The 27,265-nt window shown below is 38.7% G+C and overlaps 1 long non-coding RNA gene across 1 annotated transcript; it reads left to right on the top strand.

Moving 5' to 3' along the window:
- The first annotated feature begins 724 nt into the window (after positions 1 to 724).
- Positions 725 to 26,786, top strand: LOC147918204 (uncharacterized). Its single transcript, XR_015553189.1, has 3 exons — positions 725 to 813; positions 25,388 to 25,442; positions 26,675 to 26,786. It is a non-coding gene; the product is annotated as an uncharacterized LOC147918204 (long non-coding RNA).
- Positions 26,787 to 27,265: the final 479 nt, after the last annotated feature.

Here is a 27,265-nt window from a genome sequence, read left to right as displayed (position 1 = left end):
TCTGGGAGGTCCCAGCTGAGGCAGATGTACCAGAACAAAAAGAAAGAGAAAACCAGAGAGGTATGGAGAGGGAGAGGGAAGGAGAGAAGACTTTTTTGACAGTTAAACACTTGAAGACATTGCTAAATTTTAGGTGATCTACATTAAACCTGTCAAAAAGTATTTCATAGAATATTGGCTCTCCTACTCCTCCCCTCCCCCCCATAAAAGGAATATGAAAAACTGTTAATTTTATGATATTTAGAGAACAGAAACTAGTCTTAACAATTACTGCCTGTTATATCTCAGGGTTTCAGAACCTGAGTGATGCTTTTTCCTAGTAGCAGAGAATAAACACGATCAAGGAGAAAGCTTGAGACTGGCATGATACTCAGCAACTGAGAGCTGGGAGATAAGCCCAGTGAACTGTGGACGAGTGGGGGTTAGCTCATGGGCAAAAATAAGGATGGTACCACTCATCGATTGAGCACCTAGGTACCTAGGCACTAGGGCAGGGGCTTTACGTATATATTCTGTCATCCACATGACAAAAGTGCAAGACCATTACTATTAAATTCGTTTTGCAGAAGAGGAAGTTGAGGTCAGAGAGGTCAAGTTACTCTGCTAGTGTCACTGGTTTAACTGCCAGCACCACCCAGTGTGACTCAAGCCGCACTTTGCATGGGAGGCGGGTGGTTCCTGGAAGAGGTTGTGTGGTCTCAGCCAGGCAGACAAATCTTGACAGTGGAGGAGCAGGTGGTGTTCTGGAGTCTTTTGGGCTGCTGGTGTTATCAGGAAAGTCTGTCTTCAGTTTGTACTGGGCTGGGGGTCAAGGTAAGGCTTTCATCCTTCGCAGAGATTGACAAAGACAGGAAATCATAGCATGGTGGACAAAAGCTAGGGCTCTTGAGTGAGCCACATTAGGGCTAGAGATGAAAATGATAGTGGTCTGTGTCTGTGGGCAAGGTACCTGACCTCTTTAAATTGCAACGGTCTCAGCTGTCAAATGGAAATAGTCATATCTTTCTCATAGGGTTTTGTGAAAATTAAGTGAGATAATAATGTATTTAAAAATATAAGAAAGCCCCATAATGCAAATTTCAGATGTAATGCAATTGGCAATTGTCTCCAGCTGCCTGGTTTTGATGCGGGCTGACTCAGATCATTTCGTCAACCTCTCAAAAAAGAAACTTGCGTTTTATATGGTTGAACTTTTGGGGCCCCCACTTATAACTTATGGTAGGGATTTACTCAACAGTGCCCGAAACGTTGCAAACCTTTATTAAACGTACATGGTAATGATAATATCAGTAAAAGGAAAAAGGAAGAGAAAAAGCAAATTCATCAGAAGCTCAGGACTGAGTTTATAAATATGGGTCCAAATTTAGGGAAAAGGCCTCCCCTATTTCCCCAAAGCCGGAATTTTAATTCGGGAGAGCCACAGGAGCCCAGAAATCAGTACTGGGATGCAAGGCTGTTTAAATCCTCTTTGCCTTGTGTCAAGAATGACAGAGGAAATGCGGTGGGCTGACCCTTCAGGAAGGGAAGTCAGCACTGCTGAGGGGAGTTGGAAAACGGACTTAAGAGAAATGAGATGAAGGTTGATAAGTCCATCAGTGCTAAAGACATTTTACACCAGAGAGACATTGTCAGGAATAGAACGACCCCATATAACACAGCACAAAACTCTCCTGACAATATTTTTGAGGCTCCTTGACAATTGCCCAAAGAGAATTGACACTTGATTTTATATATTCTGCCTAATAAAATCTATTTAAATTGTGACATTTTAAAAGTTATTTCTAGTACCTTAAGTAGCTTAAAAGGAGAGTTTTCTTTGTACAGCTAAATCACAATAATTGGTTTTAAACTGAATGGAAATGCACTGATTATCAATTAAGCAATGGGATTGATAAAAAGGCAGCACTTGGCTATTTGTTTTCAAGCTTTTTCTTTTTTCCTGATACTCCACATTTACTTCTATAAATCTACTGATTAGAAAAACAAAGTTCTGGTAAATGATGAAAATGCTATACAAATAAGAGCTATAGAGCAAAAACTGCATTGTGCCAAGTAATGATGCTCTGTTCATTTCAATGTGTTTGTCAGCAAGTGCACATAGCAATTTTCATTATCAGCTTTTACTAGAAATAAATACAGACCCAAATTTAGGGAAAAGCTATTGCTTATTTCCTCTTCCCGGGAACCCCATTTGGCTGCATCTTCAAATATGTGACTTCCACATTCTGTTGATACTGTTAGAGCCAGAAACCTACAGAGTAATTAGTTTAGGTTTTGTCTACACAGCACCAACATAAGCAATTAGAAAGTGAAAAATTCAGCCAAATAATTGGGCTTTGTGTGTGGAGGTTCCTACATGACTTTAAATAGCCAGTTAGCTCTGTTTTGTTCAGTAAAAGGAAAATGCATTTGGACTAATTGGTCTTTCATCACCATGTGGACCACATTATCAGTAATTGGCCTAGGAGAGTTAAGTATGTTGGAGTGTTTCTTTGTGGTGGAATGGGGAAGAGGAGGAGGGAGGAGATTGCTGAGAAACAAGGGAACGGATTAGCAGGTTAGCTGAGGAAGACCAGAGTGAGGGGAGGAATACAGAGATAAATAGGTGACAGAGAGAGTCTATTCAACATCAACCACGTGTTAGCAGTACTAGCCTCCATTCTTTATATTTGTATCTCTTTTCCTCAGTGCACTGATTCCAAAAAGTCAAGGTTCTCAAGCCTTAGTGCATATCACAGACACCTGGGAGGTGTGGTAAAGCACAGATTACTGAGTCCACCTCCAGAGTCTCTAATTCCATTGGTCTGGGGTAGGGCTCAAGAATTTGCGTCTCTAATAGGTTTCCAGGTGATGCTGGTACTGCTGTTCTTTGAAAATGCTTTGACAACCACTAAAGCATTTTAATGTCTTTTTATTTTTTTATTTTTTATTTTTTAAATTTTTTGTTTATTGCAGTAACATTGGTCCACAACATTGTATAAACCGCAGGTGTACATCATTATACTTCTATTTCTGCATAGATTACATCATGTTCACCATCCAAATACTAATTACAACCCATCACCACAGACATGTGCCGAATTATCCCTTTCGCCATCCTCCCTCCCCCCTCCCCTCAGGTAACTACCAATACAATCTCTGTCTCTATGTGTTTGTTTGTTGTTGTTATTATCTACTACTTAATGAGGGAAATCATACGGTATTTGACCTTCTCCCTCTGACTTATTTCACTGTGCATCATACCCTCAATGTCCATCCATGTTGTCACAAATGGCTGGATTTCATCGTTTCTTATGGCTGAGTAGTATTCCATTGTGTATGTATACCACAGCTTCTTTATCCATTCGTCCCTTGATGGGCACTTAGGTTGCTTCCAAGTCTTGGCTATTGTTAATAATGCTGCAATGAACACAGGGGTGCGTGTATCTTTACGCATTGGTGTTTTCAAGTTCTTTGGATAAATACCCAGCAGTGGAATAGCTGGATCATATGGTAATTCTATCCTTAATTTTTTGAGGAATCTCCATACTGTTTTCCATAGTGGCTGCACCAGTTTGCATTCCCACCAGCAGTGTATGAGAGTTCCCTTCTCTCCACATCCTCTCCAACACTTGTTGTTTCCTGTCTTGTTAATTATAGCCATTCTTACGGGTGTGAGGTGATATCTCATTGTAGTTTTGATTTGCATTTCCCTGATAGTTAATGAGGTTGAACTTCTTTTCATGTGTCTGTTGGCCATCTGTATATCTTCTTTGGAGAAATGTCTGTTCAGGTCTTTTGCCCATTTTTCAACTGGGTTGTTAGTTTTTTTGTTGTTGAGATGCATGAGTTCTTTATATATTTTGGAGATTAAGCCCTTATCACGTGTATTGTTTGCAAATATCTTCTCCCAATTGTTAGGTTGTCTTTTCATTTTGTTCATTGTTTCCTTTGCTGTGCAGAAGGTTTTTATTTTGATGTAGTCCCATTTGTTTATTTTTTCCATTGTTTCTCTTGCCCATCAGACATGGTGCTTGAAAACATGTTGCTAAGACCGATGTCGAGGAGCGTATTGCCTATGTTTTCTTCTAGAAGTTTCATAGTTTCAGGTCTTACATTCAAGTCTTTAATCCATTTGGAGTTAGTTTTTGTGTATGGTGTAAGGTAAGGGTCTACTTTCATTTTTTTTCATGTGGTTGTCCAGTTTTCCCAACACCATTTGTTGAAGAGACTTTCTTTTCTCCATTGTATGTTCTTGGCTCCTTTGTTGAAGATTAGCTGTCCATAGATGTGTGGGTTTATTTCTTGGCTTTCAATTCTATTCCATTGATCTGTGTGTCTGTTTTTGTGCCAGTACCATGCTGTTTTGGTTACTATAGCTTTGTAGTATATTTTGAAATCAGGGAGTGTGATGCCTCCAGCTTTATTCTTTTTTCTCAGGACTCCTGTAGCTATTTGGGGTCTTTTGTTGTTCCATATAAATTTTAGGATTCTGTGTTCTATTTCTGTGAAAAATGTTGTTGGAACTTTGATAGGGATTGAATTGAATCTATAGATTGCTTTAGGAAGTATGGACATCTTAACTCTGTTAATTCTTCCAATCCAAGTGCACAGAATATCTTTCCATTTCTTTGTGTCTTCAATTTCTTTCAGCAATGTTTTATAGTTTTCAGTGTACAGATCTTTCACCTCTTTGGTTAAGTTTATTCCTAGGTATTTTATTCTTTTTGTTGCAATTGTAAATGGGATGGTATTCTTGATTTCTCTTTCTGCTACTTCGTTGTTAGTGTACAGAAATGCAACTGATTTTTGTATGTTGATTTTGTATCCTGCAACTTTACCATATTCGTTTATTACTTCTAAAAGTTTTCTGGTGGATTCTTTAGGGTTTTCTATATATAAAATCATGTCATCTGCAAATAGTGACAGTTTCACTTCTTCCTTTCCAGTTTGGATCCCTTTTATTTCTTTCTCTTGCCTGATTGCTCTGGCTAGGACTTCCAGTACTATGTTAAATAGGAGTGGTGACAGTGGACATCCTTGTCTGGTTCCTGTTCTTAGAGGGATAGCTTTCAGTTTTTCACCATTGAGGATGATATTAGCTGTGAGTTTCTCATATATGGCCTTTATCATGTTGAGGTACTTTCCTTCTATCCCCATTTTATTCAGAGTTTTTATCATAAATGGATGCTGTATCTTGTCAAATGCTTTCTCTGCATCTATGGAGATGACCATGTGATTTTTACTCTTCATTTTATTAACATGGTTTATTACGTTGATTGATTTGCGAATGCTGAACCATCCCTGCATCCCTGGAATAAATCCCCGTTGATCATGGTGTATAATATTTTTAACGTATTGTTGTATGCGATTTCCTAGTATTTTGTTGAGGATTTTTGCATCGATGTTCATCAATGATATTGGTCTGTAATTTTCTTTTTTTGTGTTGTCCTTGTCTGGTTTTGGTATCAGGGTAATGTTGTCTTCATGGAATGAGTTAGGGAGCTTCCCCTCCTCCTCAATTTTTTGGAAGAATTTGAGAAGGATAGGTATTAAGTCTTGTTTGAATGTTTTGTAGAATTCACCAGGGAAGCCGTCTGGTCCTGGACTTTTATTTTTGGGGAGGTTTTTGATTACTGTTTTGATTTCCTTACTGGTGATTGGTCTATTCAAATTCTCTATATCTTCTTGATCCAGTTTTGGAAGATTGTATGATTCTAAGAATTTATCCATTTCTTCCAGATTGTTGAATTGGTTGGCATATAGCTTTTCATAGTAGTCTGTTATAATCTTTTGTATTTCTGAGGTGTCTATTGTAATTTCTCCTCTTTCATTTCTGACTTGACTTATTTGAGCCTTCTCTCTTTTTTTCTTGGTGAGTCTAGCTAAAGGTTTGTCAATTTTGTTGATCTTTTCAAAGAACCAGCTCTTGGTTTTATTAATTTTTTCTGTTGTTCTTTTAGTCTCTATTTCATTTATTTCTGCTCTGATTTTTATTATTTCCCTTCTTCTACTGATTTTGGGCTTTGTTTATTCTTCTTTTTCCAGTTCCTTTAGGTGCATTGTTAGCTTGTTTATTTGAGATTTTTCTTGTTTGTTGAGATAGGCCTGTATTGCTGTAAACTTCCCTCTTAGAACCGTTTTTGCTGTATCCCATAAATTCTGGCATGTCGTATTTTCATTTTCATTTGTCTCCAGTTATTTTTTGATTTCTCCTTTGATTTCTTCATTGACCCAGTCATTGTTCAGTACCATTTTGTTTAATCTCCACGTGTTTCTGGCTTTTCTGATTTTCTTCCTATAGTTGATTTCTAGTTTCATACCATTGTGGTCAGAAAAGATACTTGGTATTATTTCAGTCTTTTAATATTTATGGAGACTTGTTTTGTGGCTTAATATGTGATCAATCCTGGAGAATGTTCCATGTGCATTTGAAAAGAACGTGTGTTCTTCGGTTTTTGGATGGAATGCTCTGTATATATCTACTAGGTCCATCTGTTCAAGTGTGTCATTTAAGGCCAATGTTTCCTTATTGATCTTCTGTTTGGATGATCTATCTGTTGGTGTAAGTGGAGTGTTAAAGTCCCCTACTATTATTGTGTTACTTTCTATTTCTCTTTTTATGTCTGTTAATAATTGCTTTATAAGTTTAGGTGCTCTTATGTTGGGTGCGTAGATATTTACAAGTGTTATATCCTCTTGTTGGATTGTTCCCTTCATCATTATGTAATGCCCTGCTTTGTCTCTTTCTAAAGTTTGTGTTTTAAAGTGTATTTTGTCTGATATGAGTATTGCTACCCCAGCTTTCTTTTCATTGCCATTTGTGTGGAGTATCTTTTTCCATCCCTTCACTTTCAGTTTGTGAGTGTCTTTAGGTCTGAAGTGTGTCTGTTGTATGCAGCATATATATGGGTCTTGTTGTTTTATCCAATCAGCCACCCTATGCCTTTTAATTGGAGCATTTAGTCCATTGACGTTTAAAGTAGCTATTGATAAGTATGTACTTAGTGCCATTTTTTAACTTTTTTTTCTCAGTGTTTTAGTAGTCCTCTATACAGAATTGATGGTCTCTTTACTTTGACCTCTGTCTGAAAGCTCTACTCTTTAACTCCTTTTCTCCCTCATTTTATGTTTTGGATATCATATCTAACCTCTTTTTTTGTGCATTTGTATCCATTACCCTCTTATCATGGAAATAGATAATTTTTCCTATTTGTGGTCTCCACATTTCCCTTTAAATCAGTCCCTTTAACATTTCTTGTAGCACTGGTTTCTTGGTGACAAACTCCTTTAATTTTTGCTTGTCTTGGAAACTTTTTATCTCTCCTTCCATTTTGAATGATAACCTTGCCAGGTAGAGTATTCTTGGCTGTAAGTTTTTTCCTTTTAGCAGTTTAAATATATCGTGCCACTCTCTTCTAGCCTGTAAGGTTTCTGCTGAGAAGTCAGCTGATAGCCTCATGGGGTTTCCTTTGTATGTAACTTTTTTTTTTTTTTTTTTTAAAGATTTTATTTATTTTATTTTTTCCCCCCAAAGCCCCAGTAGATAGTTGTATGTCATAGCTGCACATCCTTCTAGTTGCTGCATGTGGGACTCGGCCCCAGGATGGACGGAGAAGTGGTGCCTCGATGCGCACCCGGGATCCGAACCCGGGCCACCAGCATCGCAGCGCGCGCACTCAACCACCAAGCCACAGGGCCGGCCCATGTAACTTGACTTTCTCTTGCGGCTTTTAGGGTTCTCTCTTTATCTTTAATTCCGGACATTTTGATTATGATGTGTCTTGGTGTGGGCCTCTTTGGGTTTATCTTGTTTGGGGTTCTCTGTGCTTCCTGTACCTGGATGTCTGTTTCCTTCCTCAGGTTAGCGAAGTTTTCATCTACTATTTCATCAAATAGATGCTCTGCCCCTTTGTCTCGCTCTTCTCCTTCTGGGACACCTATAACACGGATGTTAGTGCACTTGATGTTGTCCCAGATATCCCTTAGACTGTCCTCACTCTTTTTAATGTTTTTCTCTTTTACCTGTTCAGCTTGGGTAATTTCTTCTAGTCTTTCATCCAGCTCGCAGATCCGTTTTTCTGTATCCTCTACTCTGCTTTTGAGTCCCTCTAGTGAATTTTTCATTTCCAGTATTGCATTATTCATTTCTGATTGGTTCTTTTTTATATCTTCCAGTTCTTTTTTGACATTCTCACTGAGTTCATCTATTCTTCTCCCTGGATCAGTGAGCATCCTTAACACTCTTAGTTTGAACCCTCTATCGGGTAGGTTACTCATTTCTGTTTCACTTAGTTCCTTCTCTGGGGTTTTGTCCTGTTCCCTTACTTGGAATGTATTCCTTTGCCTCCTCATTTTGCCTCTTTCCCTGTGCTTGTGTCTCTGTATTAGGTAGGTCGGCTACGTCTCTTGCTCTTGGATAGGTGACCTTATATAAGTGATGCCTTAGGAGGCCTGCAGCGTGCTTCCCTCAGTTCTCAATGTTCCAGGAGTGACCCCTATGTAGGCTACGTGTGTCCTTCTGTTGTGGCATGGTTGCTCTCCCTGTAGGCGCCCAGGGAGGCTGAGTTATGCTCCTGGCCAGCTGTTGTAATGCTCAGCTGCTTGTAGTTGTTGTGGGCCCTTCAGCCTCTTTATCAGGTGTGGGAAGCCCCAGCACAGTTAGCTGCAAGTTCTAATACCACATTTGTGTTGCAGTATTTCTTTTAAGTGAGTAGGACCCCAGCGTGGCAGGTTGTTAGGCTTAGGGGCTTATAATTGCTATAAGCCTCCAGCCTTTAGGTCTCTTGTCAGCTCTCTGAGGATTGCAGCTGGGTGGGGCTGGCCTCAGGCACAGGAGCACCCAATTGTTTCAGGCTTTGGAAGGTGGGGCAAACCCCCTATGTGGGTCTTTGAGAAGCACAAGTCTTCTGCAGATGACAAGCCCTGCCGTCCACAGGTCCACACAAACAGTCAACACAGTCCTGCCCCATGCACGTTCCCCGATCTCCTGAAGTGGCCCCAGTATCCCCACGGCGGGATCCCCACACACTCCACCACTGCCCCACACTCTCCATCCGCTCCTTGTGCACACTCTGCCCCACTGAAGTGGGCTCAGTTGCCAGGCTGCAGAGAATCCAGTCACCAATCTATGCAGACCCACAAATTGCCTGAGGGCTTGTTGTTGGGTGGGGTCCATCCCTAAGGTGGGCTGCCTGCCCTGGCTGAGCTGGATTAAATTGGTGCTCTAGTGGGTGGGGCAGACCCTGGGCTAGCAGGCCCCAGGGAGAACTCCAATGGTGTCTGTGTCAGCACACCCACACAAGGCCACAACAATGGCTGCCACCAATGTCCCAGTTCCTGGAGAGGTCTCCCCTCTCACTGCAATGCACTCAGATGCTATCAGGTGAGTCTCTTTTCACCAAAGCACTGTGCACCTTTCTTTCTGGTGATTTTAGGTTGCTTTCTGAAATGGGTGAGTTTGCATGTGGGCCCTTTAAGAGACGGTTTTAATTTCTTTGTGAACCAGCTTTTCTGGGAGTACTCCCCAAAGTTTTAGTAACATGCAAAGTCAGATATTATGCCACTCGTCTCGGTTGTGCTGGGTCCACAAAATGCCCACAGTGGGGGCGCTCCCTGGCTCAGGGCCCTGCTCCTACAGGGAGGGCTGCAGACCTCTGGGCCGCTCCCAGGCAGCCGTGAAGTGATGTGGCTCCTGAAGGTGGCGTCTTTTCTCTCCAGAAGGGAGTTTCTTCCCCTTCCACCTCAATTAGGATTGTCCTTTGTTGCAGGAGTTCCTCTTATCCAGTTTTCAGCTCTCCTTCAGGGGTAATTTTTACATGAGTAGTTGTAAATTGGCTGTGTCCATGGGAGGAGGTGAGTTCAGTCTGCTTATGCCGCCATCTTGACTTCTCCTAAATGTCTTTTTAAAGGTGAATTGGTGGATGAGAGGCTGAGTAACTTGTCCAAGGCCACACATGTGCTGAGTAGGGAGTGGAGCTAAGATTGAAACTCATGTCTCTCTGATTCCATATTCCATGCTGCCTCCCCAGATACAAAGCTTGAAAGGGACCTGATAACCAAGGCCAATGGACATTTTTAAATCTTTCTCTTGATGGCTCAGACACTGCTGACCTTGCTCCTGAAAAGACTACCTCTCTGGTGTTCTATGAGTCCACTCTCTTCGTTCTCTACTCCTTCTCACCCAGACCTTTAAATGTTGATGTTTCCCAGGCTCTATCCTTGGTCTTGTTCTCTTATTTTAGTAGGATACTATTTTGGTATATGAACATATGTGGTTTTTCTGGTATTTAGTGAGTGACCATCCCCGTTGAGAGCTATACTTGAGGTACCTATTGTTTTGTGCTGTGCTGGCACAGAGGAACCAGAGAAAAAAGTAATCAAATCCTTGGTTATTGAATTTCAAAAGCCAAGGTTAAGGTGTGAAATTAACGGAAAAAAAGGGTTTGAAAATTTACATGACAGGTAGAGTGCTTATTTTATGGTCCTTGCTACATGAAGACAACATAAATTAGTCAGATGGTAGGAGTAGGGAGGAGAGGAGTGACAGGTGATAAGGTGAATTTACCTTGGGGTGGAGCCAGAATTTGAAAGGATCACCTGGACTGAGTGGAGTCGACATCCAGAGACTTTCCAGCTTCCACTCCAAAAAGCCCCACTGGGAGCCTGTGTGAGGAAGCCAAAGGAAGCACATTCGTGACCCGGACCACCTGGCATCCATTCAGCTCACAGGCCTGAGAAGGGTCCTTTGATAACCTTCCTGCTGGTTAGCAAGAAAGAGCACCTTCCATTGACAAGAGCGGTCCAGCTCTCATCGGTCTCCCATACTGGATATCTGGTCCTCACACCTTGCTTAGTCCCTGTTCTACCACTCTGGGGGGCCACTCCTTTCAGTGGCCTAGGACACATTAAAAACATGGTGAAGGGAATGGTTTGGGACACCCAGGGTGTGAATGCTGCTGGACAGAAAGTTATTGATATGGGCTCACTAAGTAGAGATGCTGCATTTAATGTTGCAGTTCAAAGAGTTAGAAAGAACTTTAAATTTGGTTGGTTGTTTGGCTAAAACATGGACCAAAAGGCAGCCCACAGTGAGTGAATTGGAAATGACTGCCCTGCTTGATTTAATGAAGAGGAAGAGATTCGAAGGCTTAGAGGGATTGGAATGTTAGAGTGGATTTGTCATTTAAGACCTACTCATGCACTCTGGGAAGGTCCAGAAGACATACCTTTCACCATGACTGTGAGAAATAAGTTTGTGTGGGGATCCCCAGTGGCAGATGGGGATCTCGTTTTGAGCCTTTGGCAGGCAGGTCCTATAGGTGAGTCACAAAGCAGACTCCTAGGATTTTGGAGTAAAGGCCTGCCACTCTTTGCAAATAACTTCCCTCGTTTTGAGAAACAGCTCTTGGCCTGCTACTGGGCCTTAGTAGAGACTGAACACTTAACTATGGACCATCAAGTTACCATGCAAATTGAGCTGTCCTTCATGAACTGGGTATTATCTGACTGTGTAAGCCATACAGTTGGGTGTGCACAGCAACATTCCGTCATCAAATGGAAGTGATGTATATGTGATCAGGCCCATGCAGACCCTGCAGGCACAAGTAAGTCACATGAAGATGTGGTCCAAATGCCCCTGGTCTCCTCTCCTGCTATATTACCTTCTCTCTCCCAGCCTGCACCTATGGCCTCATGAGGAGTTTTCTATGATCAGTTTACAGATGAAGAGAAAACTCAGGCCTGGTTTACAGATGGTTCTGCACAATATGTAGGCACCATCTGGAAGTGGCAGCTGCAGCACTGTAGTCCCTTTTCGGGACATCCTTGAAGGGCATTGGTGAAGGGAAATCCTCCCATTGGGCAGAGCTTCAAGCACTGCACCTGGTTATTCACTTTGCTCCAAATGACCAGATATGTGATTATATACTGATTCGTGGGCTGTTACCTCTGGTGACCCAGAAGCAAAATTTTTGCTTCCTGTCCCTGTGATCTTATGCTTTACTGGCCTAGAGGTCTTAATTCCAAAGGGAAAAACCTTCCACCAGGAGACATATAATGATTACATTGAACTGGAAGTTAAGACTACTGCCCTTTGGGCTCCTTTTACCTCTGAATCAATGCAAATAATGGAATTACTGTGCCAGCTGGGGTGATTGATCCTGACTACCAAAGGAAATTGGACTACTACTCCACAATGGAGGTAGAAAAATTACGTCTGGAATACAGGAGATCTTTTAGGGCATCTCTTAGTATTATCATGCCTGTGACTAATAGTCACAGGAAAACTGCAACAACCCAATCCAGACAGCACTAATAATGGCCCCAACCCTTCATGAATGAAGGTTTGGATCACCCCACCATGTAAAGAACCACAAACAGCTGAAATGCTTGCTGAAGGCAAAGGTAATTACACAGCGGGTAGTAAAAGAAGGTAGTTATAAATACCAGCTATGACCACATGACCAATTATAGAAACGAGGACTGTAATTATCATGAATATTTCCTCCTTGTTATGAATATATTTATGTGTGTGTACATACATACATATATATATAAGATGTAACATAAGATGTATTGACTTTATATGATAGTATTTAAGTATGATTAACTTTACATCATAGTATTTAAGTTGCGTGATATCATGGAGAAGAGTCAACATCACTCAAGGACTTTACCTCCTGTTCTTGGGAAGTGGTTAGTGTGTTTTTGGTTGGATGCAGGATAGCTGTATCATGTTAGGCAGAATTATGATCTTGTCATTGTCTTCATTTAGAGATTAAGCATAGTTAAGGAGATGCATATGGGTGCCAAATTGACAAGGGGTGGACTCGTGATGATTAATTTTATGTGTCAACTTGACTGGGCCATGGGGTGCCCAGATATTTGGTCAAACATTATTCTGGATGTTTCTGTGAGGGTATTTTTTGTTGAGATTAACATTTAAATCAGTAGACTGAGCAGATTGCCCTCCCTAATGGGGAGCCATTCTGTGTCATTTCCCTTTAGCATGAAAATTTGCTTTAGTGTTTTTTTAGTGCAGATCTGCTGGTGAAGAATTTAGTTTTTTGTTTTTCTGACAATATTTTATCTTCATTGCAGAAGGATATTTTTTCTGGATGTAGAATTCTTGGTGGGAAATCTTTTCCTTCAGCACTTTGCATATGACATTTCACTGCCTTCTGGCTGAAATGGCATTAGATGATCTGTGAGCCATTAGTCTATCATTATTTCCTTGATGGAATGCATTGTTTTACTCTGACTGCTCTCAAGATTTTCTTTTTTTTTTTTTTTTAATTTTATTTATTTATTTATTTTTCCCCCCAAAGCCCCAGTAGATAGTTGTATGTCATAGCTGCACATCCTTCTAGTTGCTGCATGTGGGACGCGGCCTCAGCATGGCCGGAGAAGTGGTGCATCAGTGCACGCCCAGGATCCGAACCCGGGCCGCCAGCAGCGGAGTGCACGCGCTTAACCGCTAAGCCACGGGGCCGGCCCTCAAGATTTTCTTTTATGCTTGGCTTTTGGAAGTTTGAGTATAATGTTTTTAGGAGTGGTTCTGTGTTTATGTTTTGGTTGAGCTTGTTTGGCCAAGCTAGTATTTTCTATCAAATTTGGGAAGTTTTGAGCCATTATTTCTTCAAATATTTTCTCTCTCCTCTCCCTGTGGGATTCCAATTTACTCGTATGTTGTGGCACTTGCTATTGTTCATTTTCTTCAATCTATTCTCTCTCTTCTTCACATTGGATAATTTATTAACTTCAGATAATGGATTCTTTCTTCTGTTAATCTATTTTTTAAAAATTGTTTGGGATACTATTGATCCTAGGTAATGAATTTTTTTCGTGTGTTATAATGTTCAGCTGTAGAATTTCAGTTTTCTGTTGAGATTTCTATCTGTTTGTTCATTGATATTATCTTCTCTTTAATTCTTTGAACATATTTTACATTAATTCTTTGAAAAAAAAATATATATGTAGACACTGCTTTTAGCCTTTAACTGCTAGATCCAACATCTGAGCCCACTTGAGGTCACTTTCTATTGACTTGTTCTTTTCTTCACGATAGGTCTCATATTGCTATCTGCATGACTAGTATTCTTTGGTTGAAAACTAGACATTGTAGATGATATGTTGTAGCAACTCTTAATTCTCTTGTATTTTTCTGAAGACTATTGATTTTTTGTTTTAGTAAGCAGTTAACTTGCCTAGACACAAATTGCGAACTTTATCTCCCCTGGGGTGTATAGTAAGTGATGTCTCTGCCCTGTCCTTTTGGTCTCCCACCACTGTCTTTTCACCTTGGCTTCATGGAATCTCCCCTGTGTCTACATAATTTAGTAGTCAGGCAAGGGTGAGGCAGAGACAGGCTCACTCTCATTGTGGTTTCCTTGCTTCTACGCAAGGAATTCCAAGCTGTTCTGCTGGTCTTGTGTTTTGTTCTCTGACACTTCAAGTCTGGGGGCTATACTTCAAATATGTAAGGCTTCAGCTGTCTACTATGTGAGCTATGCTCTCAGTTAAAAACAAAAAGCAGCAAGCCCTGTGTGGATCTACTTTGCAAGAGTCAATTCCTCTCTGGTCTCTGTTTGTTTTTGTTTTTTTTTCCTGGGCCACTGGAGACACTCTCTTGATGCATAATGAAGACGTCAGCCAGGGATTTTGGCAGTTCATGCTCAGAATTTAGGTCTTCCTCCTTTTGCAGTTCTCTTGCTGCTTGGCTTTCTCCTTTAAAATTCCACCTGTTTTTCTAGCCCTAAACTTTGATCTCTGACACTTGAGCTGGTAGACTGTAATTTCCACTACTTCTGTTTTCCACAGTCATAGCTTTGGGGATTGGCCAGTGCCTGCAGGCCAGAAAGCCACAAACTGAGAATTGTTATCTTTCCCAAATGCAGTTTTTCAAAAATAAATTATCCAATGACTTCTATCTGCTTTTGGCTGCTTTCCAGTATCTTACATTTTTTAAAAATCCAGTTTAAATTTTTTTTTAATATGGGATAGTTTCCACAACCACCACTACTGGAAGTCCACCACTACTAGTGAGTTGGTGAATTTTTTAAAATATGTCTACCAGGGTGCTCTAAATTTGTTCTCTGCATGAAAAACAGGTCATCTTTTACTTTTATTTACAAACAGACAAACACAAACCAACACATTCTGGCATTGCACAAAAGGATTCATAGGATGAAGCATTTTCTGTTATTTAGAGATATCTCAGTATTAACGCCGACCTTCAAAAGTACATTGGAGGGCCGGCCCCGTGGCTTAGCGGTTAAGTGCGTGCACTCCGCTACTGGCAGCCTTGGTTTGGATCCTGGGTGTGCACCGACACACCACTTCTCCGGCCATGTTGAGGCAGCGTCCCACATACAGCAACTAGAAGGATGCGCAACTATGACGTACAACTATCTACTGGGGCTTTGGGGGAAAAAAAAAGGAGGAAGATTGGCAATAGATGTTAGCTCAGAGCCGGTCTTCCTCAGCAAAAAGAGGAGGATTATCATGGATGTTAGCTCAGGGCTGATCTTCCTCACACACACACAAAAAAAAGTATATTGGAGCCTGACACTATAGGCCTTATAAGAATGCCTACTTTAACACAAGAATTTCAATGTGGAGCTTATCAGGAAAGTCTACTATTTGCTATGTTTTGTGCTACCTCCATTAAAGATAATTAGTTTTTAGATCGTTAGGTTTTAGAATATAAAACGATGTCTTCCTTCATAGGGAGTATCTTTCCTTTTTAAGAGTTGGACTATTTCTATCACAACAAGAGTATAAGGTATACCATTCTTTTTGGAATCTCTTGGTTTCTTGAAATGATATTTTCTATTCGTATAGAAATTGACCGAGCCTTAGCAAACAGCTTTCAATAGACTAATAGGACTAGTCATTCATGGCTGAATGCTCTGAATGAACTGGCCAGGAATACAGATTATAGCAGTCGAGAGAGAATGCTTCTATAATAAGAAGAACTCTTCTGCATCATTTGAGTATTATTTCCCAACATGCCAATCCACAACCATCTTAAACCACAGAATTCCAACATTGCTACTGCTTTAACGTTTTTTAATTTGCAGATTTTAAAACTGGAATTGTACAGAAATATTTCATAATCAACTTACTGCACTAAACATCTGGGTATCATCTATTTGAAGTACGTTTGAAACTACTGGAAAAATACTAGCTCCATGACCCATTCCACCCAGAGATAATGAATTCACTTTTGGAAGTTACTGTCACTGGATGCAGCACAAGATATACGTAAAGCCAAGTTAGTTATATGGATGCTAATAATGACCAAACAGTTGTGTTAATTGTGGTGTATGTCTCCTGGATTGTTTTGTAAATTAAAACCCCAAGCGTCCTGAAGTTCTCCAGACTTCAGAGTTCATCCTTCCCTTTAAGACTTACATAACAATAATCAGTGGCCCTTTTCTGTAGATTATCAAGAAGTACAGATGCATCCCCAAATGTTTATGAGAATCCTTGGGAGGGGCACAGAATCACAACTCATCACACCAGTCTTGGAATATGGCTGCACTAGAGATGCATTAAAAATGATTCAACCATAGGATAGTCTGCACAAAGCTGTCACTGTCTTAGGGACAAAATCAATCCAAGTTAGCTCCAGAGGTACGTCAACTGAAATACTGAGGTTCATCTCTCATTTACAAAAATCTAGAGAAATGGTAGTAAATAAAGGATACTTACTTAATGAGATGATTGCCAAGAAAGAAAGGCACTATTATGGTAGGCAGAGAAATAACTCTTAGTAGAGATGGAATCTGTCTTAATGAACCTTCAAGGAGCCCAAAGGACTCTGCTTTATATCTCCGGGCAGAGAGGAGACTCAAAAACAGCAAGGTAGATGTGAAGTCATGACCTTCCCTACCAAAGAGGGTGTTTCAGCCCTTTACTCCTAATTTAACTGAGTGTTTCTATGAAGAAATGCAATCATAGGTGCCACAATAGCCTTGTAATTTAGATTCTCATGGCCTCACATAACACTTTGATTCAGAACCAGTCTTCTGTGGGGAAAGTAGCACAGGGCAAAACATCCATTTTGTTGGCACATGCTGTGGCAGAGGCAACATGACGTGGAGCTGGCATCCAGGGTGGCTCATTATTTGGATTCAGCAGAGTGCAACAGGCACAGTGACTCTTCAGGGGGGCTTGTTGTGGGATGTGGCTCTGGATATCATTCCTGGAACATGAGTCTCTAGTCTCTTCCTAGAGCTCCTCCAGTGACTTTATAGGCTACCCATATTCCACAATAAATCCCTTTATTGATACTCAAAGGGAAGGGATTCTGTTATCTACAACCGAGAACCCAGCTCATTACACTTGCCATTTCTCAGTTTGTCAGCTGGATCTAATCTGTTATTCATTTATAACCTTGTCAAATATTATTGGAAATCATATAACCAAGCTTGTCAAGGCAATAAGCTTAATATACATCTAGGCATCAAGTATAGTGAAGTGTCAGTGTTTCTCTATTTTAGAGTAAAGTGCATAGTTTTTGATATTATTTTTGTACTTTTGTACAAAATTGTGATATTATTTTGTACTGAAATAGATTATTAGGGGCATAATTCAGGGAACTGATGGTTAAAGATGTCTAGAAAAGCAGAAATTACTTCAGTACAAATTGGAGATAGAATAGTGAAGCCCTCCAACTCTAAAAGGTAAGAAAGTGCTTATATGAAAAGAAAAATTAAAAACATCCAAACAGATTCTCTAGGTTCCAAAATTTTTACATGATTTTTAAATCTGTTCTCACAAAATACATTCTCTTTTAAATAATGTTATTTATTTTGCTTATCACAAATCTCATTCCATGGCACTGCCCACAAGGGAAGTCATATGTAAATTGGGATGTATACTATGGAGTCAATATTGAGACAACATTCTAAAGACCCTAAATCCCAAATATACTGGTGTCAGTAGCTCATTATAAAATTTGAGCTGTCTAGATTTCTAGTTTATGAATGAATTTGAAAAGCAGAGTAAACACAGAAAAACAGAATATGTGGTCAACATTTAATAACCAATTTATAAAGTTGATAAAGATTAGGTATGAGTATTAGTATTAAAAACAAAAAGGCACAGATAAGTAGAAAACTTTACTATATAGGATAAATAAAAACTTAGATAATTTCATTTTTTTAAAGAAATACATGATTAATAATGATAATATGAAAAGTACAGAGACAGCTACAGTTAACTCTGTGGTATGTTTAATTCCAGTATTTATTCTATAGATAGTTTTTAGTTGTTTATTTTGTTTTTGCATATAGTAATAAGTACATGGGAATTCTATGAGCTGTTTCTTTCACTTAATTTTACAAGCATATTGTTTTTATTTTTACATAGTTCATATAATTTTAAGAGTATATAATATTCCCAGTTAGCATCCAATGGTTTAAGTTATTCCCCTATTAACTATTACCAAACTCTGGGTTGTTGTCAGTTTTATGGTAATATAAATAACTGCATAACAAACATCTTTGTGCATTGAGCTATTTTTCATATTTAGGATTCTTTCCTTAAGAAAGATTCACAGAGTAGCAATTAGTGAAATCTCTTGATTAAAATTAGCTAAAAGCTTTCTAAAATGAGTATTCCAAATTACACCCCACTTGAAGTACCAGGTCTTTTGATTAAAAACCCCAAGGAACAAACCAAACCACTGGGAGTGAGATATGTTTGTGGAGGGGCAATTGTATTTCATTGATTTAATTTGAATTTTGTAATTACTAGTAAAACTGAACACTTTTTCATATATTTGTTAACTAGTTGAAGCTTCTCTTTCACAAATTATACTCTATTCAATTATTAATTGGCGTCTTTGTGGTCCTTCTTTTTCTTTTTTAAAAAAAACAACAATTTTTATGGAAATGAAATTTCAATCTGTGGTCTTACAAAAGGTCACAGGCAGTTGAGAAAGGCAGATCCCAGAGTCCAAGTACCAGCCAGAGACATATGTGCCAATGAAAATGAAAGTCAGAGCAGCAGCACAGACCAAAGAAATAAAGGTGTGAGGAATGAAGGCCCATGTCAAAAGCCAGCTTATTGGTATTCTTGTGGCCTCATAAAAGAGTTAGTTCAGCTAATTCATATTTTTGGGTGCTTCATCTGGAAGTGGCAGCATAGTGTGATGGAAAAAGTGTGAAAGTTGAAAGACAAAGTCCTAGCTGTATCTTTTAGTTAAGTGTCTACAGTATGCAGTAGATAGCACATATGGGCACTAATTCTTTCTCTCTCTATGTACGCACTTCTTTGCAACGTACTTTTACAGCTCCTTCCGTTAGAGATGGAGCCTATTTTTCTGACAGTTGAATTTGTGCTTTGTCACGTGACTTGCTTTGGCCAATAAGCCATTAGCAAACATTAAGCAGACAAATATGGGCAGTGGGAATCAGTGTAGGTTTTGAGCAGAATAGAGATGTATGAACTGTGATTTTTAAGGCAACTCTGACAGTGACATAAAGGAGGGATTATGGAGGGGAGAGATTGGAGGAGGGAGACCCATCCGGAGATATTGGAGGTGTAGGTAGAAGATGAGGAGGATCTGCAAACAGGCAGTGTAAATGCCATCACCACTGAGGGGAGAGATACAAGTTATCTTGGAGGTAGGATTGAAGGGGACTTAGAAATTGATTAGATGTGTGGGGTTAAGGAAAGAACTGAACCAAAGACAATAGCAGTTTCTAAATCATGATACTGAGAAGGTAGTGCTGCAGGATTGAGGTGCTGGCAGGTCATTCATCTGGAAGTGATCAAGAGGCATTGAAGACAGTGCCATGAACACATTATAGCCCCAAGGCACACAGTTTCCCATTTTTCAGCTAGCTTGCTTGATTTTGCTCTGTGCCTGCTCCATGAGTTTCTTCTAGGATTCAAAATGCTCAAAGGACATTTGTGGGAAAAGAAGTCATTGTTATAACTCCAACTTATATTATGAAAGTACAGAGTTAATTTGTTCTATGGTTCTGATGCTACGGCTAATTCATTTTCCTCATTACTTTGTAACACTAATCATCATCATATTTCTTGTTCTAATAGTTATATGGTACAATAAAATAAATAAAATTATAGGTATGCTTTAGAACTTCTCTTCTTACATTTTATCATTCATTGAGTACCTACAGAAAAGGAAAGACAGTAACCAGTAAAGACCAAGGTTAAGGTTCCAGATTTAGCAAATAAAAATGCAGGACACCAGTTAAATTTGAGTTTCAGATTAAAAAACAAACAAATAATAATTGTTATGTTTAAGTGTGCCTCATACAATATTTGGGATATACTTATTGTCTGGGAGGAAGAGAATTCCTCTACCCACTCTAGGTCCTTCTGGCTGGGCTACGAATTAAATTGACATGAGACAGAATAACAGGAGAATATCAAACAAAGCTTTATAACATGTATACATGGGAGACACCCAGGAAAAATTGGGTAACTCACCAAAATGGTGGAGGCTCTTATCTTAAATACCATCTTCAGCTAAGGACAAAGGAGGATGTTGGGGGTGGGGGGAGTCATTTATGGGAGATTACCAGAAAAGCACAGTAAACAAGAGTAAGGTTATTATGCAGATTTAAGTGCTTGCCTTCCACATTGATAAGTTTCTAGAGATGAGGTCATCCCCCCTTTTTCCTGGTACAGAAAGGGAGATACCTTTACAGATGGAGATTTCCCTTACAAATGTAAATGTCTCTTACAAAGGGGTAAATTTTACTTTTCAGAGCTTCTCCCATGTTTGCAGTGTTTAAAAGTAATCAGCCCCAAATAATCCTATGTCAAAGAGACACATTTTGGAGTGGCCAATTCTGATCCCCTATATTACACTCTTAAAACATTTTTTTTAATCTGAAATTCAAATTTAACTGGAAGACCTGTATTTTACCTGGCAGAGCTACCTGAGATGTCTTTTATAAAATGCTGATGCATATTAAATGGAAAAATTGTTCAATGGACTAAAAAATTAGAGAAAAGCTGAAAAAAGCAAGGTGAAACAGAATTCCTTTCCTTCAGGACTACTCAGAACATTTAATCAGCTGCTACATGTAGTAAGCCTCCTAAAGGAAGACAGTATGAAGCATTTCCCACCTTTTATTTGACTAGATGTTTCCTTGATGCTTTGTAGTGATGGTGTTCAGGGCAGGCTGCCCCAAGATGTGCCACTCTGGTATGTGTATTATTTCGAGCTGAAGACAATAAAGGCTCAGAAGACTAAGGAAGAACATTTGAGTTTCCCCTCCCAAACTGCCTAAAGAATTTAACATAGAAGCCCTATTCCAGAAAGGAGCCACTACCATATGATGGCTGCAGTATAATGTAAAATAGATGCCGTGATAAGAAAGGCACCAACAGGCCCATCTTATCAAAAATTCCCTCTCTCCAACCACATTCTCTATAGGTGACCCTGTAAACAGTTATCTGACAAACATTTGCATTTCCATCTCCATGTAAATTATCTTCTTCCCCTCTGAAATCCTAAACCACTACCCTCCCCAACACCCTCTTTGCCTTTAGCTGAAAACACTTAAGCGATCAGCTTAGTCAGAATGACGAGTTGCTCAGTTTCTATTTTCTAAGTTTCTCCCATGTATATATGTTATTAAACTTTGTTTGATTTTTCTCCTGCTAACCTGCCTTTTTAGTTATTTGGCCAGCCATAAGAACCTTAAGGTAAAGGGCAGGGAGGGATTCTCCCTCTTCCTCTACAGTAGATATTGTATGGAGGATGATGGTTAATCTGTTTGTGTCTCCACTAATGTAAATAATAGGTGGTGTCATATGGTCGACCTAGCATAAGACGTAGATTCAAAAATCTAGGTTCAAGTCCCTGGCCCATCAATCCCTGGGTGTTTGAAACTGAGCAAGTCCTCAAACTTGACTGAGCTTCACTTCCTCCTCTTGGGATAACATAACACCCAACGCTCAGGAGTTTTCTGAGGCTTAGAAGACACAGCACATGGGTGAGCACTCTGCACACCAAAAAGTACAATACAGATGCCAAAACCATGAGAAAAAGAGGAGGGAAACAAAATGAAGGATTAGACCCAAGGAGGAGTTTCCCAACAGGAGCTAGAGCTACACATTTGGTAGCACACCTGTCCCCAAGGTCCCCGGGCCGTAAGATTCTATTTCCCAGGCTGTCTGATTCACTGTATTTTACTCACACCACAAAGCCTCGTCAACGTCTGACGCTGCTGGTTGTTTGCTGACTGTACTGTCTACGGGGAGCTTCCATTTCTCCTTGTTGTGACTGAAAGATGCTATCAGTACAGATTTCACCCAGTTCTGTCCCTGGACACATAGCTGCATCCTATGAGGATTGATAAGAACACAAAGAAAGCAGTCCATCTGAGAAAGCTAATTTAGATAATTTGCTTGTTTTCATTAATTATTTATTTTTGACTGACTGCTTTTCATTGTTATAACAACTGTAGTTGTTTCTGTACAAAACTCAGAATTTTGAGGGATGTTCAGTTTGTCCTGCCCCAGCTTCTTATTGCAGCTGGAAACTGAGGGGAAATGATAAGGGAGACAGGACAGAGTGAGGGAAGACAGAGGGGCTTACATGAATATGAGGGATCCTTGTGAATCTATTTTTCACTAATAAATTGTTATTTGTAAAGATTCTGCAAACCTAATATTGGTGAATCAGTCATTTGTTAATAGCTTTTAGAAATTGATCTAGAACCAAGCAGAAATAGTAACAAAGATTGTTGGGGTTTGTGTTTTCTTTTGTTGGAAAGCCATTGAGACTTCCGTTTTGGTTTGTTGAAGCTTGAATAAAGTCTAGGGAGTCACCAGAGGAAGCTTCTTGGTCCCGAGATAGACTGAGTGATAGCAATTCATATGCATGTACATTCTTAACCTTTATATCATTAACCAACACAAAATCAGGAAAGTGACAAGTAAACATTGATTCCCAAGTACGTTTCTAAAGAGAAATGTGGGGCTTTCAGGCTTCTTTTGATTGTTAAGGTTTATACTGCTTATTTCTTGAAACTTTTCACATGGTGCCTATACTACCTTCCCATCATTTAGTTTTGACTCCCGTTTGATTTTAGTCTCTGATTCTATTGTCTGTGAAATGGTTTCTAATTCGGAAGGGCTTCTAACTCGGAAGGGCTTCCTTCCTCTTAATGCTATTAGTGACCTAACAGAAAAGGACGTGATTTAACTTGCCAGCTAAACGCATAACCATAGCTGCGTAGCACAGATGAAGAGAACATATGCTACAAGCTGGTTTACGCATGACCTTTAACATTTTAAAGTGATATATGGTTGCTGTGAACATAACTGAACTATAACCAAGAGAAAATAATTTATCTTCCCTCTTCAAAGTATCATACTCCTAAAAGCATTATCTCACCCAATTTGTTAACAGTGAGAGCTTATAACAGTAAGAACTTGCAAAAGGACGACAGAATGAAAGAGTTGTAATGTATTTTGCCAAAGGGAAATTTACCATCTGCCTGTCTTCATGAATCACATATGCTGAGAATAATATTTTAGAAGATACTGACAACAAGATGCACTAATTTGTAAATGAATACTACTGATGCTGCCCTTTTTAAAATAATCTGCAGAATAAATCAGTACAGCAATCTATAAGATTACAAGTCAAAGACTTGAAATAGGAGAATAATAAACTATATTATTGGCTTTTTGTAATTATAATAAAGATCCCAAATCTTTAAAATGTAATTACTTTGATTCAAATTTCACTGTTCACACATGCAGTCTCTCAGTGTGCTCCCGAGATAGGTAGGATAGGAAAATACATCAAGCCAAGACTACAATAAAGTCTTACTGGCAGACATTGTCAGACATGCAATTAAGGATCATAGAAATATGTCATTGACTGGTCTGGTTTCTGAGAAAGCATTCCCTATAGCACAAATCTTGAAGGTGTTTATCAGGAGAAGACTTCAATTTTCAATGTGTAGAGCTAAGTCAAAAGACACCATTTTCACTTTTGGAAAAAGCAAAACATAATGTAAAATTATGGAAATTGTTAGGAATTTGGGAATAATGGTCTAATAATGTTCTTGCTTTATATATCACAAATTTAGAATGAAAACTATTCACAGTTGATGAAAATTAAGAAATTAAAAAATTGGTTTTGGAAAGAGTATTAAAGAAACTGGAGGAAATGAAGGATTGTATAGACAATGATAATTCTATCATAAATCGGGTGATTTAGCCTGATTGTATGTGGGCCGAGAAACCAAATTTTAAATGATTTTCTCTTCTCTGTGTCAGTGGTGGTACTGTCACACTTTCCTGTTGGCTAGTAAAGGATCTTAAGGAAGCCTTTCTAATGCTAGAAGCGTTACAAGAAAGGCAAGTCTGTGGTCAGTGAGGAGGAGGAGGACCACGACAATTGCCATTTTCCAAAACAAGAAGTAAATATTTTTCTTCTCTGAAAATTGAGTAAGACGAAAGCTTCTGCAAAGGAAAATATCCATTCTGGCAATATTTATGCACATTTCTTCTTTTATTTCATTCTTCCATAAGGCTAAGTTTTTTGTGTCTATGTGCGAGGAGATCAGCCCTGTGCTAACATCTGCCAATCTTCCTCTTTTTTTGCTGAGGAAGACTGGCCCTGGGCTAATAGCTGTGCCCATCTTCCTCCACTTTATATGGGATGCCGCCACAGCATGGCTTGCCAAGTGGTGCGTTGGTGCGCGCTCGGGATCTGAACTGGTGAACCCCGGGCCGCCGCAGCAGAGCGGGCACATTTAACCTCTTGCGCCACCGGGCTGGCCCTATAAGGCTAAGTTTTTTTGAAAGAATAACAGTGTATTAGATAGATATATATATCTTGTGGATCTGACAAAGAAAAGCCCTACAGTTTCATAATTATTACTCTCTCTCTATATATGTACTATATATGGTAGAATATATGGTATATATTTATGATATATATAATTGTAGTTTCTGAAAATAGCCATCTGCATGACAATTAAGTGGCAATTTGGGAGCTATTTTCTGTTTTCTTAGTCCCTCGAGGTATAATCTCCAGTGATAAAAAACATTCTCATTTACTTCTATTTTTTTTCACAATTTTTAACTTGTAGATACTTAATAACACCTGGATGTGGAATTGAATAAGTATGATTTCCAAGCTGTTAGAAATTCCAAAAGGTGTCAAAGTGCCTGTGGAAGCTTTTTGTTTTTTTCTGAGATCTGAGAAGCACTAGATAAATGTTTTGGAAGCTTCCAGAAAAAAAAAAATGTGGGGAGAAAGCACTGTTCCCAGAGAAAAGGGCAACTATTAAATTATTGTCTGAGATGATAATTTTTAAAAAAATTGTAGGAACAGAGCTGTAGGCAGAAGGAGTCCAAATATTTTACTAACCAGTTTCATTTTGCTTATTTCTAGGGAGTGTGGAAATATGATCACAAAATTCATTCAGGAACAGACTTCTCAAGCACATGTGAGTTGTAGACTAAATCTTCAGCCATTTGAATTATTTGTACTTATCTAAATCAGCAATGACAAGGGGTAAAGATTAAATACAGAAGAAACACTATTTTGGGGTTAATCTGTCATATGACAAGTATATGAAGAAAAGGTGAAGAAAGTGCAATGTGAAAAAATTGTGACCCAATGTGGTGTGGTAAATTACAAGCTATTTATGATTTTGACATTAGAAGGCATGACAAATTGTTCTATTTTAAGCTTTAAAATTTTTAAAGCTTAAAAATGTATTTAAAGCTTTTAAATATGTATTTAAAAAAGTAAAAAAAAATGTATAACTGTTTCAGGGTAATAAAATTTGATTCTTATTTGAGTCCGTGAAATAATAAACTGTATTTTAAAAAATAAACTGTATTTTACCCAATAGTACCACAGGATATAATATCTAAAGTTTAAATTAAGCATAAAGCAATATTTTGATGAAGCCATAATAAAACTTGAAGGAAAATTAAGCAAATATTTGATTATTTTTATGACCTTGAGGGTGGAGAAGGCTATATATACATAAATGCAAAGGAAGAAAACCCAAAGGAAAATACTAATGATTTGGTAACATAGAATCTTACGTCTCTTACATGTCAAAAGATACCGTAAGTGTACTTAAAGAAAAATGACTAATTGGGGGATAAAAAAGAATATATAAACATGAACTCATGATGACCTCCATTGATGCCACCTTGTCAATTTATTTTATCAACTCCTCTTTGCAAGAAGAGGTGGCTTGGAAAAGAAGTTGACATTATTTCTTTGGTGAGTCGTTATCTATCTAATTATTTGATTATTGCTGCCTTTCTTGTAGCTATAATCACATGTGATACAAATATTCTTACATTATGTCCGTGATTCCTGTCACCAATTCTCCAACTGTGTTTTCTCCAGGTCTCTGACTTCCTCTGAACCATTAGCTACTGCCAATGCTGTATCTCTTAAATTTGATATTTTGTGTTTTCATGTTCTAATTTAATTCCATTGTGGTTGGAGAGCCTACTTTGTATGATTTGAATTGTTTTAAATTTATTGAGACTTTTTTTACAGCTTAGCACACGGTCTATCCCAGAGAATGTTCCATATGTACTTGAAAAGAATGTGTATTCTATTGTTGTATGGTGTGTTCTATACATATCGGTAAAGTCAAGTTGTTTGATAATGTTATGTAAGTCTTTTATATCCTTACTGTTTTATTTCTAGTTGGTTTCTCAATTACTGGAGATGAGTTTAGAAATATCGAACTAGAATTGTTGAATTGTCTACTTCTCCTTTGAATTCTGTAAGTTTTTGCTTTATGTATTTTGGGGCTCTGTTGTTAGATACATATACATTTATAATTTTTATATCTTTCTGAGGTGGTATTAACTGTTTATCATTGTGAAATGTCCCTCTTTGTCTCTAGTCATATGCCTTGACTTGAAGTCTGTTTTTTATGACATTATAGCTACTTCTGTTCTTTTATGGTTACTGTTTGACAGTATAACTTTTTTCATCCCTTTACTTTCAACCTATTGTATTTTTAGATCTACTAAAATGTCTCTTGTAAATAGCATATAGTTGGAACTCTCTTTTTAATCCAGTCTGACAATCTCTGCCATTTGATTGGAGTGTTTAGCCTATTAAAATTTAACATAATTATTTAATATGGCTGGATGTACACCTGCAATTTTACTACTCTTTTCTATATATCTCATGTCTTTTTGTTTCTCTGTTCTTTCTTTACTGCCTTCCTTATGTTAACCAAATATTTTTTATTGGACTATTTTACTTCTGTTGTGATTTTTTTAGCTG

Source organism: Ceratotherium simum, chromosome 1 (genome assembly GCF_057802395.1).
Source record: "Ceratotherium simum simum isolate JZ-2026a chromosome 1, ASM5780239v1, whole genome shotgun sequence".
Taxonomy (NCBI): Eukaryota; Metazoa; Chordata; class Mammalia; order Perissodactyla; family Rhinocerotidae; genus Ceratotherium; species Ceratotherium simum.
Note: the sequence above shows the minus strand (reverse complement) of the source record. Positions and strands in the feature narration are given on the sequence as shown.